Below are 16,796 nucleotides of genomic sequence, written 5' to 3' on the forward strand. Positions count from 1 at the left end.
GATGTCCATTTCAGTAGTGATGGTATTTGGGGTCCTAGAAACATTTAAAAGGAATCAAAGTCTGGGATGACTTGTGTATATTGGAAGGTTTTATCTGCTTGAGGTTACAGAAATAATGAAAAGGCTAAGTAACAGATCAGATCAAACTTGTATTGAAGTTATACATCTGGACCAAGACCAAGCTATAGCATAATGTTTCACAATCTTCTCCCAATTTCCCTGACCGTTCACAGCGCTGATCTAGAGTAGAAAAGAACATTATCAACTGAGAATGGAGAAGCCAAAGACTTTTTTGCCCAATTTGGAGTTATCTGTAATCATTAGAGGTCCCCTTCTATTATTTTTCCGTATAAAATCTTGAGATAGTAGAGTTGGGTTTTTTTGGGGTTTTTTTTTGTTGTTGTTGTTGTTGTTTTTGTTTTTTTTTGTTTTGGTTTTTTTTTTTGCCCCAAAGCTCTGAAGCTTCTGGGATTCACCATCTTTCTTGGCTCTAAGGGTATGACTTGAACATTCTCTCATGTCATTCATCTGTAAATTAGAGGGACACCAAAATGGATTTGGTTCTGTTTATCAACTAAGGAAAGGATTAAAAATATTCAAAGACAACAAGGAAGTGAAAATTATCATTGGTAATAAAACATAGGCAATGTGTCATTGCTTCAGTATGGAGCAGTGTGACTACAGCGCACCTCCCCTCACCAAATGCTGATCAAGTTGACTCTTCTGCATTCTCTTTACTCACTTACAGTTTGTATTGTTTGTTCCCTGATATATCTGGATTGTTTGTCATTTGGTCTTCAGCTTGAGTAATCATGTCACAAATGTAACACACAGTGCCCTAGACCACCGTGACAGCATAAATTCCCACTGTCCCAATCTCAATTGCTAAAATCTTTCTTTAAAATTTTCCTTCAATATTGATATTTTCTCTTTGCATTTATTCTTTACTAAGATCAAATTAATTCATGCCAAAAAACCAGAGTGCTCTCTGGAAAAATTTAAAATTTTCCTGTCTGATAAATGTCTTAAAGTGCTTAGGTCTTGTGGTACCATAGGTTTGAATGTTCAGGTTTTTTTTATTTTTGTTTGTTTTTTCAAAATTATTCCCTTCAGTTAGTGGATAGGGCAGTATTAACTTTTTCATGCAGAGTGCACTAAAAAAGAAAGATCAGATCTATTTAAGCCTTGCCCAAACTCTTGTTTTAATGGAGAAAATATTTTCTATTTTTCATTTAGTTGATTTTACTTTCAGGTATTAGAAAGTATTATACTAGGATGCCTGGGTGGCTTAGTCGGTTAAGTGTCTGACTTTGGCTCAGGTCATGATATCGTGGTTCATGAGTTCAAGCCCTTCATCAGGCTCTGTGCTGACAGCTCAGAGCCTGGAACCTGCTTTGGATTCTGTCTCTCTCGCTCTCTCTCGCTCTCTCAAAAATAAATAAACATTAAAAAAAATTTTTTAATGTTGTACTGTATTGGGGTGAATTATTTAATTTCCCACTAGATGGTATTGGAGCTTTTCTTGTATGAGGGGCAAAGAAGAGCATCGAATATCAGAACTGAAAGGAAACTTAGACACAACTTCTATTTGACTTTTCCATTTCACAGATGATAAACTAGAGGTAGGTGTTGTGACCCATCCAAAGGTCCTAGCATGAGTCGGTGAGGGAATAGAGTTTAGATCTTTGTGTGGTAGCTGGCCATCTTTCTTTAATCCTGAAGCCCTCAGGATTGCTTGGCCTTTGTACCATCCAGGTTTGTGCCACAGCAAGAGAAAAAGGATGCTGGTCTATGGCCAACAATATATGTTTGAAAAATATGGATTTACTTTAGGGGCCAATGGCTCAGGACAAATTATCATGAGCTAAATTCTTGCATGTAATGAGTCTCACATCTCACTATGTATGCCTGGACTATCAAAGGCAATGAACACCAGTCCTTGAAGAACTGTCTCCTCTGGGTTTGGGTAGGTTCACCTGAGAAGCTGGGGATTATTACAAAGATTTCAGTGACCAACTGTGCATATTATTGATTCCTAATCAAAATACATCCAGTAATATAAGAAGACATCATCATCTGTATGTGTAAGTTTCAGAAACTCAACATCGATCTGGATGTTGTGGTCAGTTCTTTTGGGATTTAATAAGAATATCCCCCAAAAGGAAGTTTGTAAAATAATTCAAATTTCTGGAACTAAAATGCTTTAAGAACATTAAGTAACATTATGCCACATTATACCAACCCATGACAACTCTGGTTTACAGAATATTGTCCCTATTTGAAGTAATAGAGTCAACTGTTTGCATTACATCTAAATTATGTAGTTTCTCCTATATAGTTTCTGTCCTTTTAAATTCTGCAACAAGAGTAGATTATTCGTGGACAAAGTTTACAGCAAAAGAGACCTGAGGTGAGTTAACATTTTTACTATTTTAGGATGTGAAAAATATTTTAATAAAATAACACTCTACACAAGTATAAGGTGTATATTATAGTCATTATTTATTATTTATATCCAGAACTATAGATTCTGAAATTACACATGTATAATTTTTTAGGGAGAAAGCTTTTTTACTTAAAAAATTCAGAAGCCAGTACACTAAGTGTCAGGACTTAAATAATGAAGCACTTTAAGTGCAAGGATTCTTTGATTTGAAGGTGTTCAGAGCAGATGGGCCAATGTGGAAAACAGATCACCAAGATTTGGGGATTTAGTGAGGCTTGAGAGGAATTTGCAGGGAGGGGAACACTTAGTAACCAGAGAAGTGAGAAGAGAGTCTTTTGAGTAGATGAAGCACCATGATGAGCAATGGTAGGGAGATGGGGTTCCGCCCAGCAGGCCAAGGGATTGCTGTGGAAATTGGCAGCACACGTGTGTTCCTGGAGCAGCACAATTTCCAAGAACTGGCTACAGAGTGGGGACAAGCAGTCTGGAGAGCAGAAGCCAAGAAAGTGTTCCTGGCAAGTTGTCTAGCTGAGTGCTGCAAGTGTCAGCCCTGTTGAACCACCCTGGGAGGTTAGTACTATTTTATCATTCTCATTTTACAGATGGGGAAATTGAGGGACAACGGCATCTTGCAACTAGCTCAAGATCACATATGCAATTTCTAGAGTCCAGAATTAAAAACCAGGTGTGAGAGTCCACACAGCAAATCACAATGCAATGCTTCTTCCTACTTCCACAGTGTGGCCTCTTTTCTCCCTCTCCTTGTACAGTTTGGTCTCTCAGACCTCAAGTCGATTTCTTGGCTGTTCAGAATGATTTGATAATTATCCATCTGTGTTCCAGGGATCAGGCAATCATAGGGTCCCCCTACTACTCTGCCATCTTAACTTCTCTCTTTATATAATTTTTAATGTAATTTTTACTTAATTATATATTTTCCATTATGTTAATTGACCAAATTCGGAAATGCCAAATACACAAATTAGGACTGACCCTGGGTCTTGAGGGACTATTGATTGAAAAAAGATATTTGGGCACCACCTTGTGGGGCTTTGTGGAAAGACACAGTGTGAGAGTCCGCTTGCCTACTCTCATTAACAGATTAAAATTCTTAATTGCTTACGATGCTGAATGGGTAGAATGTAAATTGCTTTCTATAAAATTTTCTGGGTAAGGAAATAAGAGAGTAAGTCAAAGAGATGGCAAAATTACTTTTATGTATGAATCAAGAAACTAACATCTGATGAAATTCCAAGCGTATTTATTTAACAAACATTAACTCACATACAGTTCCTAGTATATGTGAGGCATTGGGTAAAAAATAAACAAGACCTAGTCACTTCAGCTCAGTGAAAGAGATAAGGAAGTAAAAGGCAGTGGCAAATTTTACCAAAAAAGATTTTTTAAGTAATCAAAAGACAAATGCTAGTTAATGATACCATACTGATATGTTTGGAAGCAAAATACACTGTTACCCACAACTTAGTCTGAAATGCATCAGATAAAAAGAAGATGGATAAAGCCATGTGTAGATGGATAGATATATGATGGAGCAAATATGTCCGTTATTGATCACATGTTAATCATGGAATCTAGATGGTGGGTAGTGAGTTTACTGTGTCATTCTGTCAACTTTTCTGTATGTTTGAAAATTTTCATTAAAAAATATTTAGTTAAAAAAAAACAGGTAATGACAATACAGTACAATAATATCTATAAAAGAGACCTGAGAAGAAGGCACCCTGTCCACACTGTGACACAGAAGTTGGAAATCCAGGGAACAGAAGATAAATAGACATTTCTCTGATGCCATGTTACAGGGTTTAGGCTTTATCTTGAAAGCAATAAGGAGCCACTGAATAGTTTTAAGCAGAGGAGAGACATGATCACATTTTCATTTTAGGAAAATCACTCTACTGGCTATGTGAAGAATTAATTGGAGGGAAGCAAACCTGGAGACTGAGAGACCTATAAGGAAACTTAGCAAAATACCAATGAAAGATAAGACTCTCAAATACCAGCAGCAGAGATGGAAAGAAGTGAACAATTCTGAGAAATACTTAGGAAACAGAACCAAAGAGCTTACTACCTAATTGGCTTAGGAAAGGAAAGGAAATGAAAAAGCACAGCGTCCAGTAGTTTGCTGAAGAGGATTTAGCAACTGGCTCTCTGAAAAAAAGTGTGTATACATATGTACACAAGTTTATGTAAGCTTATTATAAATGTTACTGATATAAGGAGTATATAGTGTATTTATAGGTGTTATTTACAAATAATAACAAGATATACAAATTTCTGCATTATGAATTCCATATAGCAAATTGATTCTCATAGAATGCTTTCATTTATTTTTGCCAAATTCTTGTATCCTTAGTCAACCTCTGGTTGCAATTGATGCCTGACTATAGTTCTAACAGGGATGTTGACTGATATTTCCATTTTCTTTAGCAAATATTCCCCTTCTTTCATTTTTCTATGGTACTTATGTTAGTGTATAACTGTTGGTATCTCTTTCCTCCCACTATTCACACCTCCCCATAGGAGGAGTTAGATTTATCCTGAATGATGGGCACGATAGTCTAACACACATTCGTCCAAGTTTCCTGTATCAACATCCATCATCACAAAATAATGTTCTAATAGCCTGAGCATTTGCCTAATTTATACACCATGTGTGAATGCTTCTAATGATACATAGTCCATTCCTTTTACAGTATTACACATGTAATATAGAGGATCATACCCCATACTAGAAAAGTGTATTTTTCTCAAGACTTTTACTGCCCGACAACTGTCAGAATAACCACAATGCAAATGGCCCTTCCAGAGGCATGTAATGCATAACCTGCAGAACTATAGGCTTCAGCCCTGTGTAACAACACACTTTTCATGCAATTAATATTTTGGCATAAAAAGTATAAATTTGTTTGCAATTTATTATATGTTTTTTCTATTTTATTATTTTATTATTTATTTATTTATTGAGAGAGAGAGAGAGAGAGAGAGAGAGAGAGTGCATGTTGATGAGTGGGGCGAGGGGCAGAGAGAGAGAGAGAGAGAATCTCAAGCAGGCTCCAAACTTAGAGCAGAGACCAATGCAGAGCTTGATCCTAAACCCTGGGATTATGACCTGAGCCAAAGTCATGAGTCAGATGCTCAACTGACTGAGCCACCCGGGTGCCCCTATTATATTTTATCATTTGTATTAACTTATTAAAAACTTGAAATTTTGGATGCATACTGTTTTTTTTGCTCATTTGATTCCATTTGAATATCACCAATCTGTTGAATATGCAGGACTCCATAGGATGCATTATAGAATAACTTTATTTTACTTCCCACCGTCCTTTTGTTTCTATTTTTGAGGCCAGGATATATATCATATATATATCATATATATATGATATATACATACATATGTGTATATATATGCATACATATGTGTATATATATGTATATATATATATATATATATTTTTTTTTCCTTTTTGCCACTTGGATCACACGTTGGTGCCCTAAGTCTTTGGGTCAGTCTTTTATATAAAAATCATTTCTTTCACATTTAATTATAAACACTATCTTCTTCCCATAATCAAAATATCTATTCCCATTTAGTAGTCCAAACTCTGAGCTTGAAGATTCTCCTCTCCTCAGCAGGGATTCACTTCAAGCTGGAAGCCTGCAATAGGAAAAGGGGCATAGTCAACTCTCCCACTTCCCCACTTTGTGTCTGTCTGTCTTTCACATGCTCATGAAGAGCAGGTAGATCAGCAGGAAAGAGCTACTTCACTGCCTTGCGGTGGTTTTGGAAGGTATTAAAGTGATCTCTTTCTCCACTGTGGAGTTCTCCCTCATTCTTTGGGAGACTGCGTCACTGGGGATCTCTCATCCCAAGTTCTTTTAAAGCCAGCCAGGTCTCTTCTGTGGGGGTGGGGGTGGGTGTGGAACTCCCCCTCCTCTCACCCAGCCTATTCCCAAAGGAACAACTCCAGTGTCTCTCAGCTGAGGTCACCTTACTCCCACCAGAAAGCCCTCTTATTGACTGGGTTATGCTGCCTCTCTTGCCCTTGTGGCCCTCATCCTGTCCACAGGGTACACTCAGGCATCGTTTATCCTGACAAACTCCAAGAATGAAAGTTCTTTCCAACAGATGCTCCTCTCACCTCTCAGCCTTCAGAACAACCAAGCTGGCCTTTAGAGTTTTCAGGCATGGCTCAGACAACAGACCATCATGTTCTCTACCTGTGTCTCTGTTCCAGCTTGCACAGATCAAGCCCTCCATGGACAACAGCACTCTCAGATCTCTCCTAGGGAATTAGGAGTAAGACTTTCTGGACATGAATTTCTCCAAAGAAATCTCTCTCAGATTCTTCAGTTTCAAGCCCCTTTCAGGAGGGTTTGGGGTCTTTAGTCTACAAAATCTATTCTAGCCCTGCACGGTGGTAGCATCTCACTTTGGAATGTAGGAGCAATCATCACCTATTATTCTGTCCCAGTCTAGTGGGGCTTTAGCTAGTTACTAGAAATGACAAATTCATTTTTAACATCTTATTACTCAAAGAAACATGTTGTATGAGCATGGATAAATCCTGAAACAGAAACAGAGAAATGAAAACAGTTGTGCATGGTGGGAATATATGAATTTCAAGACATTTCCTTCAATACTGTTTTCACAATATTTTAAAATTTTTGAGTTGGAATGGAAGCATTCATATAGTTGTGTAATTTTTCATCATGCATTCCTTTTATCATGATTTAATAAATAATGAGGGGAACAATGATGACTTTAACGTATCCCACCCTCAAGGAATTCATAAACTATATAAATATATTGCAATATAATAGGTAATAGAATTATTACAGTATATAATTGTGTGTGTGTGTGTGTGTGTGTGTGTGTGTGTGTAGAGCCAGAGGATCTAACCTAGGCACAGTAGACAAGGTGCTAAGGAGTTTGGAAAGATAGACATTACTTCCGGCTATGGGAGACTTCAAAGCGGAACTGAGTGATATATTTTGTGGGATGAATAGAATTTAATTTTTCTAATTCTTGGAGAAGGACATGCCAGAAAAAAAAAAAAAAGGAACAAAGGTGTATTCCTGGGCGGTGGATTGTGGAATTCCTCAGTTCTTGTCTTCTCAAAGAAAAGAATTCGGTTGAGAGACCCGTTAGAGAGAAAGAGAGTTAAAGTAGCAAAGGTCTTCTATGTAGCAGAAATACACTCCGAAGAGACAGAGGAGAGGGCTGACCCAAAGGTAGGGGTGCAGCATGCTGAGTTTCTCATTGTGTTCTTTTATGGGGTTTATTTGGTCTCCTCCCTCTCATCTTATTATTATCACTCCATCTTGGGTCTGCCTTGGTTTCCTCCTCTCCGACCTTTCTGGTAAGTCTGTGTTAGTCATCTTCCCATGAGTGTAAGCGTAACCCACGTTGGGGGCCCAAACCACATTGCACATGGTATTATAATGATATCATTACCGCCTCAGAATTACTAGTGCACATAGTCTTTCATAAGTGTGCATGCTCCGAAGTTGGGGAAGTCCCTGTAGCCAGTATCTTCTGCTTATCAGTCTGTGCTAGGCCAAAAAAGGGGTTGGTCTAAGGGAACTGGGGCAGCCTCTTGGCAGAGATGGGGTAGTCCCTGGCATTTGTCCCTCTGTTATCTTCCTTTCTCCCCTTCTGCTCATGTGTATCTAACTGCTTACGCTAGCAGGCATGTTACAGGAAAAGTGCTATATAAAAATAATTAGGCACAATTCAGTAGGGCTAGAGCTACTAGCTCTAAGAGATCAAATGGGAAAAACATATTGGGCCAGAATGGGGACAGCTTCATGGTGATAACATTCCTTTTAATATCCCAGAAGCTTTCATGCATGTTACATGGAAAGGAGTATCCACTATTATATGTAATTTGTTAACCTTTAAATCATTAGTACATATTTTACTTCATTTATACAACTAACATATTGAAAATACATGAATTTAATAAGCTAGATTTCCTCAAACTCGAAAACATTGCAAACTGAATACTTCTTCTCAAGTATACAGTAGCAGATATTTCTTTAATGTTTTTCACAAGAAGAAAAAATACACTCCACTCTTCAATGACTATAAAACTGACTGATAACAAAAGTTACAAAAGGGTTAGACCTTAGGAAGTAGATTTTTTCATCATTTCTATCCTGATTCTAATTCTGATTCTCTTTATGCTTTTGGTTTCCTACCTCTTGCATTTCTTCCTGGGGTTGCAATTATACTTAATAAGAAAGTCAGGCTTAGCTTCTCAAATAAGCTGCTGATGGTCCAAGATTTTGAACATGAGAATCAAATTAATCATCCATTTAAATGTTTTATAGTCACTCATCATACATTACATCAGAAACATTCCAAATTATTGGCTTAGACCTATCAGATATGCTTTGGTTTTTCTGTGACCTGGTCTTTTGCTCAAAATTACACTGGTTCTGAATGCATCATCTTCATAATTAGATATATGTCTAACTTTCAGTGATGGTTCTGGGAATCTTTTTCTCATCTTACTACCAAGAGAAGTGTGCCTTTACGACTGCTTTGGGCTTTGTCTGGTTTAGGTAATTCTAAAATTAATTTGATCCATTGAAAACACAAATGTTCTTTCTCATCGACAGTTAAGACTTACAGTATTGATGTCTTAACTGTGGGCTGAGGAGTTTGGATGTTGGTCTGCAGGGACCATGAACCAATGAAGAGTTCCACATAAGAGAGTCACTTGAGATGTGCTTCAGGAAGATCAATCTAGCTACACAGAGGACAGGGTTTAAAGGAAAAAGGTAGGGACAGAGGCCAGTTGGGAGACTACTGTCTGGGTGAGCAGTAATTAAGACCAAAACTAGGGCAATGGCTGTGGGAGCAGAGAGACGAGCAGAATTTAGCCTAATCATCTGTTTCAAAAGCCCAAATGTGATTTTCTCAAATCCCATCCAAGGAGGGGAAGAGACCAGGCAGTGAGGTGGCCTGTGTTTCACTAGAATTAACAGTGCTGCTCTGATAGTATTTTGCTGGCTACTGCTTTCATGCTTCCATGCTCATCAGAAGGGACAAGCCAAGTTTCTTAGTTCTGTCTCCTGTAACAAATCACCATAGGTTGCATGGCTTACAAACAACAGAAATGTGTTTCTCACAGTTCGGGAGGCTGGAAGTCTGAGATCAGAGTACCAGTGTGGTCAAGTTCTGATGAGGACCCTCTTCTAGATTTCAGAGTGCTGACTTCATTGTGTCCACAAATGGCAGAGAAGGAGTGTGAGAGCTCTCTGGGGTCCCTTTTGTAAGGGCATTACTTCCATTCGTGAGGGCTCCACTCTCATGACCTTATCTCACAAAGGCCCCATCTCCTATTGTCACCACATAGGTGTTAGGATTCCACTATATCGATTTTAGGGGGGACACACACATTCATTCCTTAATACCAAGTTACCCACAAATGAAACAGAGACCCTGTGAAGAATCAGTTAGCCAAGCAGGAAATGTTAGCACCACTCATGTTTCAGTAAATGTCCTAGAATGGCTTCAGTTCCTGAAGCATTTAGTATGCTGCTTAAACTTTATTATTTCTGCCTTAATCCCATGGGTACAGGATTATGATGTATCTGCCTATCATTATGGAATTTAGCATCCTAATTCCTCCAACTATACTCTTTACAATAATATTCATTGTTTTTTTTTCTCATTAAAAAATCTTTACATTTTTATTTCAGAAAACATAGAAAAGTATATAATAAAGAAAATAATGATCACTTTTAAGCCTATCACACAGAGAAATCTACCAATGAAATGTTGGCATAATTCCTTCCAGCCTTCAAAAAATAAGGTTAGAATTATTATGTTTACTCCATTCGGTACTATTTTATTCCTATAACAGTACACCATGAGTGTTTCCTCTATCTTTAAATGTTTTTCTAAAACAGGGTTTAACAGACTAATCCAAACTGCCACCTGTTTCTATAAATAATGTTTTCTTGTAACATAGCCACACCCCTTTGTTTATGTACTATCACAGCTATTTTTGCCCTGCAATGACAGAATGGAGTAGTTGTGATAGAGACAGAGTAACCTAAAAAGCTGAAAATATTTATTGTCTTGCCCTTTCCAAAAAAAAAAAAAAAATTGCCAACTCCTGTTTTCAAAGATTATTTTAATAACACTTAGAATTAGGTTAAGTGGCTTTTCCATTTGATAAGTGCTTGGGCCAATAGTTAGAAGCACAATGCTGGGGCCACGTTGTCCGGGTTCATATCCTCGAGGACTCCACCACTTAAGAGATATCTTGGGGCAATTTGTTGCCTCCATTGTCTCATTTGTAACAGGGAAAAAAATAACAGTATCATCCTCATTATGAGGAAGATGTGATAGAGTCCATGGTGCACCTCCTAGATGTCCTCCTTCAGTAATAAATGACTTAGTCCTTGGGCTGCTGGGAGAGTTGCCAGGAGATGTCCTTCAGCAGCCAGCTGTGTTTGGGGACTGTTTGCTGGAGAAAATTGCCTCATTCAAAGCGACACTTCCTTCAAGGGACAGGTCACATCAATGACATATCCACATCAGTGAGGTGGTATAAAGTCCTGAGTCCCTTGTCCCAATTCAAGACAACTCCGGAGGGCCAATCCAGTTTCAAAGTTTCTCATGGATTGGCTGAGGCCTTTGTTGGTATTGGATCACAGCTCAAATTTTCCCTCTGCATAGTCCTGCATCTTCTTTCTTCCTTCCATGGGTGCTGATCCCAACACTTCTTCACAAGTATATCCTACATCCTAATCTCCATCTTGAAATATGGTTCCAGAGCACCTAACCTGAGACAGTGTTAAATGAGCCTTGTGTTGTAGAGCATCTGGTACGAGGTATATGCCATATAGTTGTTTGTTATCAAAGAATTCTGGAAGAAAGTAAAAGGGAAGTACAAGATCAAGAAGAAAAAAATAGAATAATATAAAGTTTCTCACAATTAAAGAATAGCTTAGTCACAAAAATTTTAAATGAATGATTGTAAGAAACTCTAACATCTTTAAATTTCATCAAATACATTTAAAGTGTGATGTAACAATTTTATTTATAAGTATTAAAAATGTACTATAAATCATATCCTTGAAGCTATGTAAGTTTATTATGACATTGTTAGCTATAACCCCCCAAAATATACAAATAAGTATACTGATTTACACACTGATTTGGGAGTATACTTGAATACTTTTTGAAGACCACTAGTTTAAGATCTCTCACATTGGGACACCTGGGTGGGTTTGTCGGTTGAGCCTCTGGCTCTTGATCAAGGCTCAAGTCATGATCTCACAGTTCAAGAGATGGAGGTGGCTGGGTGCTGACAGCACATAGCCTGCTTGAGGTCCTCTCAGGTACAGACTGATTTTGTGCATGTGCAAATAAAGGGAGCTGGGATTAGCCAGTCACAGACTCCACAGCATGTTCCAATAGTAACTGAATTCCTTCTAAGGGCAGCCGTAAATAAGAAGGAAATCTGGGGCACCTGGGTGGCTCAGTCGGTTAAGCCTCCAACTTCGGCTCAGGTCTTGATCTCACAGTCCATGAGTTCAAGCCCCACATTGAGCTCTGTCCTGACAGCTCAGAGCCTGGAGCCTGCTTCAGATTCTGTGTCTCCTTCTCTCTCTGCCCCTCCCCCATTCATTCCCGTGTCTCTCTCTCTCTCTCAAAAATAAATATTAAAAAAAAATTTTTTAAAAAGAAGGAAATCAGCAGTTCTTCAGCTGTTGTCCTTTGTTGGTTTAAAACCACAACAAACAAATCCTATCCTGGATCGCCACACCATATGTAAAGGAGCTTAGAAGGATTTATTAATGACACAGAAGTTCAAATTAAAAAACAAAACAAAAAAACCATGAGACTGAACTATAGCAACTCTGGCATCCATTACAAAATGCACGTTTGATAGAAACAACTAGTGTAACCTTAGAGCAGTCTGTTAAGTTCTCTGACACATTATAATCTTCAAAAAATACAATGCACTCTCCCACTCAGTAAATATTTTTGAATGCATATTATATAGCAGGAGCTATAGGAAATCCAAAGTTCTACACTACTCACAAGGAAATGCCATCTGCCATTTTCCATATGGCAGGAAGGGAGAAGAGGAAGTGAATGGCAAGAAGCTTCTCTTCCAAGGGACTCAGTCCAGTTTTACTAACAAGGAACACCGTTTGGTGAAGAAGGAGAATTGATTTCCAAGTAGAATGTGAAAAGTGTCACTTATTCCTATTAGGATTTTAGAGTGCAAGAAACTGGTGGCAACACACTTTCACAAAAGCTTAGATGGAAAAGGAAGGAGAGAAAAATATATTAGCTGGAGGAGAGTGTAGAGAAAGGTATTGTTTTAGGATGTATTCAACAAATTTTTATTGAGCACATGCCCTATGTTTTAGGCTCTAGAGATTAAGTAGAAAATAAAATAGATAGTGTCCCTGGGTATCAGGAAATAGGCTAAGTCACTATAACAAAACAGATCTAAACAAACAGTAATTTTTAAGAGAACACAGTTTATTTTCTCTTGTGTAATGGTCCAGAAATCTATGGTTGATCCAAGGGAGGGGGTACCTCTGCTTTCCGAATTAGGCTGGGACCTAGAGGAAGGGGACAGTTTTGTCTTCCTTAATACATGGCCTCCATTTCTATAGGATGTTTATTTTTTCCTATTTTCCAGACAGCTGGAAGGGAGAAAAGGAATGTAGATGTCAAGCAGCTTCTCTTTTAAGGGACATAATCCATTTCTACTTACATCTCTTTGGTCACAAATTTTTTTTTTAATGGTTATTATTCATTTTTGAGAGAGACAGAGTGTGAGGGGGAGAGAGGGACACAGAATCCGAAGCACACTCCAGGCTCCAAGCTGTCAGCACATGAGATCATGACCTGAGCTGAAGCTGGAGGACCAACCAACTGAGCCACCAAGGTGCCCCCACAATTTTTTGATATAACCACACTTAGCTGAAAGGGAGGCCAAGGAATTCTTCTCTTTAATTAGGTCACCGAGTGCCTTGCTAACATTTGGGGGGGGGGGAGGTATAACAGAATGAAAACTGGTGATGTCGAGCATATATTCTGGAAGCAGAAGACAACTATAGGCAAATAATGAGCAGTTTTGGTGGTGTGGTGACATGAAGACCTGAGAGGAGTGAATTCAGGGGAAAACAGGAAAATACAGGATTAGAGAGAGCCAGTATGGCCTTCACCTTTGAGGAGAAAAATGGGAGTGACTTGAACACATGTTGAAAGTAAAACAAAACAAAACAAAAACCCAGTAGAAATAGGGACACACAGAAAAGAAGAAAATTGTCCCAGAAGAGGAGAAACATCTAGTTCCTCCTCTTCCTTTGTGTCAACTAGAAGAAGGAAAGAATGGGAGTGAATGATGATGTTGGGGGAAGGAGAGAGAAAATAGTAGAAGGCTGTGGGAAATTCCTACCAAATACCTTAAATTCTCTTTCTGAAGTAGGAAGCAACATCATCTCCTGACCATGAGGGGAGATGTTTTCCTTGGCTATGAATATGGTAGCAGTGGATAAGGAAGAGACTTGTATTGATCTGGTGTTTTGGGTCCAGGGCCTAAACCATTGAGAAGATTGGCAAGGTAGTGTTTGAGGTGATGAATCTTGTGGTATCTCCCCACAGCAGTACAGTACTTTCTCCAGCCTCCACTTCTCCAACAGCAGGAATGAAAAGGAGCCTCAGACCACTTCAGGCAATACTCCTCCCAAACTCATCCTCTTGCCAAAACGATCTGCCTTGAAGATCATGGGGATTAAGCTCATTTTGCTCTCTGTGCCAATCACTACAAGACCCAAACCACCCATTTTTAAGCATGGTTGCCAGATACCTTGAGGAAGCCTGTGTCAGATTTGTGACACTTGTGGCTGCACCATTCACTCAGTTATGGGAACCAGAAACCTAGAACCCTCTCTGTCCCTCACTCATCTTAGTCAACCCTCAAGCTCCGTTCATTCCATCTTCTAAATATTCCCCACACTTCTCTCCATTCCCACTCTCCATATCACTGGTAGTATGGATTACCATAATCTCTCGTGGGGATACTTATCCTACCCTTTCCTCTTCTCCTGGAAAAACCATCATACCACTTGCCTAGTTAAAAACATTCAATACTGCATCATTGTCTTTAGGAGACCCACTACCGTGGTTTCCAAATGCCTTTCTGATACAGCATCTTAATCTCTCCCCACTTCCTCTGCTCATCCATCCATACTTGACTGCTTCCCCATTGAGATGCCATCCCTCCTCAACTTTCACTCTTCCTCTGCCCTAAAAGGCTCTTCTCTTCCAACCCCCTCCTCTCCGTTCCCTTCCCCATCTAATTCCCCCAGTCTCACCCTAGGGGTCCTCAGGGAAGCCTTCCTGACCTCCCTACACTAAGGAGGTGCCCCTTCGATGGAGCACGGTATTAGCCTTACAAGGCATCCCTGTTTTCTTCCAGGACCACTTCTTTTTTGTTCACTTCAGTTCCCTAGCATTCCAGGACGGTGCTAGGTACACAAGGTCACTCAAGAGGTGTTTGTAGAATGAGTAAATTAATGAATAAATCGTGAACCAAACACCCTGGAGTTTCCACTACATGTATGGCCTGCATAAATTGTTAATGTAAATTTAACTGATCAAATGAGCTAAAGTGTGTGTAGTACTTGGGAAATTTCCTCTCCGAGAGTCGTCCAGGTAAGCTTGCCGGTTTTACCTCTCGCAGGCCGCAGGGGCGGTGCCTCCGGGGGCGCAGGGGAGCGCTAGAGCGGAAGGCGGGGCCTCCTGGGCAGTGGCCCCGCCCCAGGGCGGGGCTATTCCGGGGCGACGAAGGGCGGGGCTCACGGGCGGGGAACTATCCTTCCGAGGCCGAGGCACGTCCGCGTGTGCCTGAGGCGCGGTGGTGGGGTCGTGGGTCCCAGCCGGGTGTCCTAGGTTACTGACCGCGCCGCCGCGGCCGCCATCTTGCCCGCGCCCGGACTCCCGCGGCGGGAGGGGCGGTGACCAAGCCGGAAGTGGCTGTGCGGTGGCCGCGCTGCCTCATCAGGTCAGTGAGCGCGGCTCGGGCCGCGCGTCTCAGCACCCCCGACGGAGGCCCGGGTAGTGGGCTCGGGAGTGCCGGGGCCGCCGCGAGGGGCCCGGGAAAGCCCGGTTGAAAGGCCCGGGCGGGGGCGGACCCGGGGGCCATCTCGGAGCCGAGGCGCAGGGCGTCGCGTTCCGCGCTGCGGGATAACCGCGCCGGGCGGCCGGCGGGGCCTAGCTGGGAGCCTCGGAGCTGCAGGAGGCCTCGGGGCGCGCTCGGACCTCGTCGGGGACGCTGGGGCCGCGCTGCGGTCAGTCGCGCGGCGAGTTCGTGCGGAACCGCGTCCTCGCGTTGGACGGGCGGCTCAGCCAGGTGTCTAGAGCGTGGGAGTGGCCCTCAGATTCCTGATTTACCCGGAATAGCAAGAGCCTCGCTTTGGCTGTACTTTATTAAATACTTCCCAAAGGGCCTGTCACCCGGTTGGTTAGCTGTGTTCTGTGCTTGTATGAGTAGTGAAAATTCCGTAAGAGGATGAATAAAGCCTTTCACGTGTGCCACGAGCAGTGCTAAAATGATTTGCAGATGCCTGCATTACAGGCCCTTTGTATAACTATATTTTAAGGGAAATTTGTGTAGTGCATCTCCTTGAAGATGGTGAGGGTGAGAACTTCCTGAAACTGCTGCTGTTATTTGTTACGGTAAGAAAAGTAAAAGACAACAAAAGGATGTGAGAGGGTAGTTGGATACTTTGTACACTTAGTATTATGGATCTTCACTGTCCAGTAGCCACACAGAGTTGAGATGTGCTCTAAGTGTATGATAAAATACCCATCGGATTTACAGGACTTGACACCCCCCTCCCAAACAGACAAAAAAAAATTGAATAGTTTTTTACTTTGATTGCATGTTGGAAAGGGATTTTTTTTTATATGTTGGGGAGAATAAAATATTTCATCTCCTTATACTTTTTCAGTGTGGCTACTAGAAACTTAAATCCTGTGGCTAACACTGTATTTCTGTCGGATAGTGCTGTTACAGATGTTCTGGTGAGGAATACAGGATCGGCATGGCTTTCCTGTGCTCAAAACCATTGAGGGGAAGTGAACGCTTGTAAAACTTGAAGGTGAAGATGTTAACATAAGCTGTAATTATTGCAGATTTCACCCCTTCCACTCCCACTTTTCAGTGTTTCCAACACTTGAAAACATTAACTTCAGGGTTGTTGAAGAAAATCATAGTAATACTAACAGCTGTGTGATATGAAGAACTCAGTTTGTCACAACTTTGTGACATGAAGGTAG

General features: G+C 40.6%; 1 protein-coding gene across 3 annotated transcripts in view; it reads left to right on the plus strand.

Annotated features, from left to right (window-relative positions):
• Positions 1 to 15,257: 15,257 nt before the first annotated feature.
• MIOS (meiosis regulator for oocyte development) overlaps positions 15,258 to 16,796 on the plus strand; it is a 47,500-nt gene continuing 45,961 nt past the window's right edge. Inside the window, exon 1 of one of the 3 annotated variants that reach the window (XM_049641511.1) lies at positions 15,258 to 15,519. The gene's annotated coding sequence lies outside the window, so the exon portion shown is untranslated. The other 2 variants (XM_049641514.1, XM_049641512.1) reach the window with 2 other exon arrangements.

Source organism: Panthera uncia, chromosome A2 (assembly GCF_023721935.1).
Source record: "Panthera uncia isolate 11264 chromosome A2, Puncia_PCG_1.0, whole genome shotgun sequence".
NCBI classification, from domain to species: domain Eukaryota; kingdom Metazoa; phylum Chordata; class Mammalia; order Carnivora; family Felidae; genus Panthera; species Panthera uncia.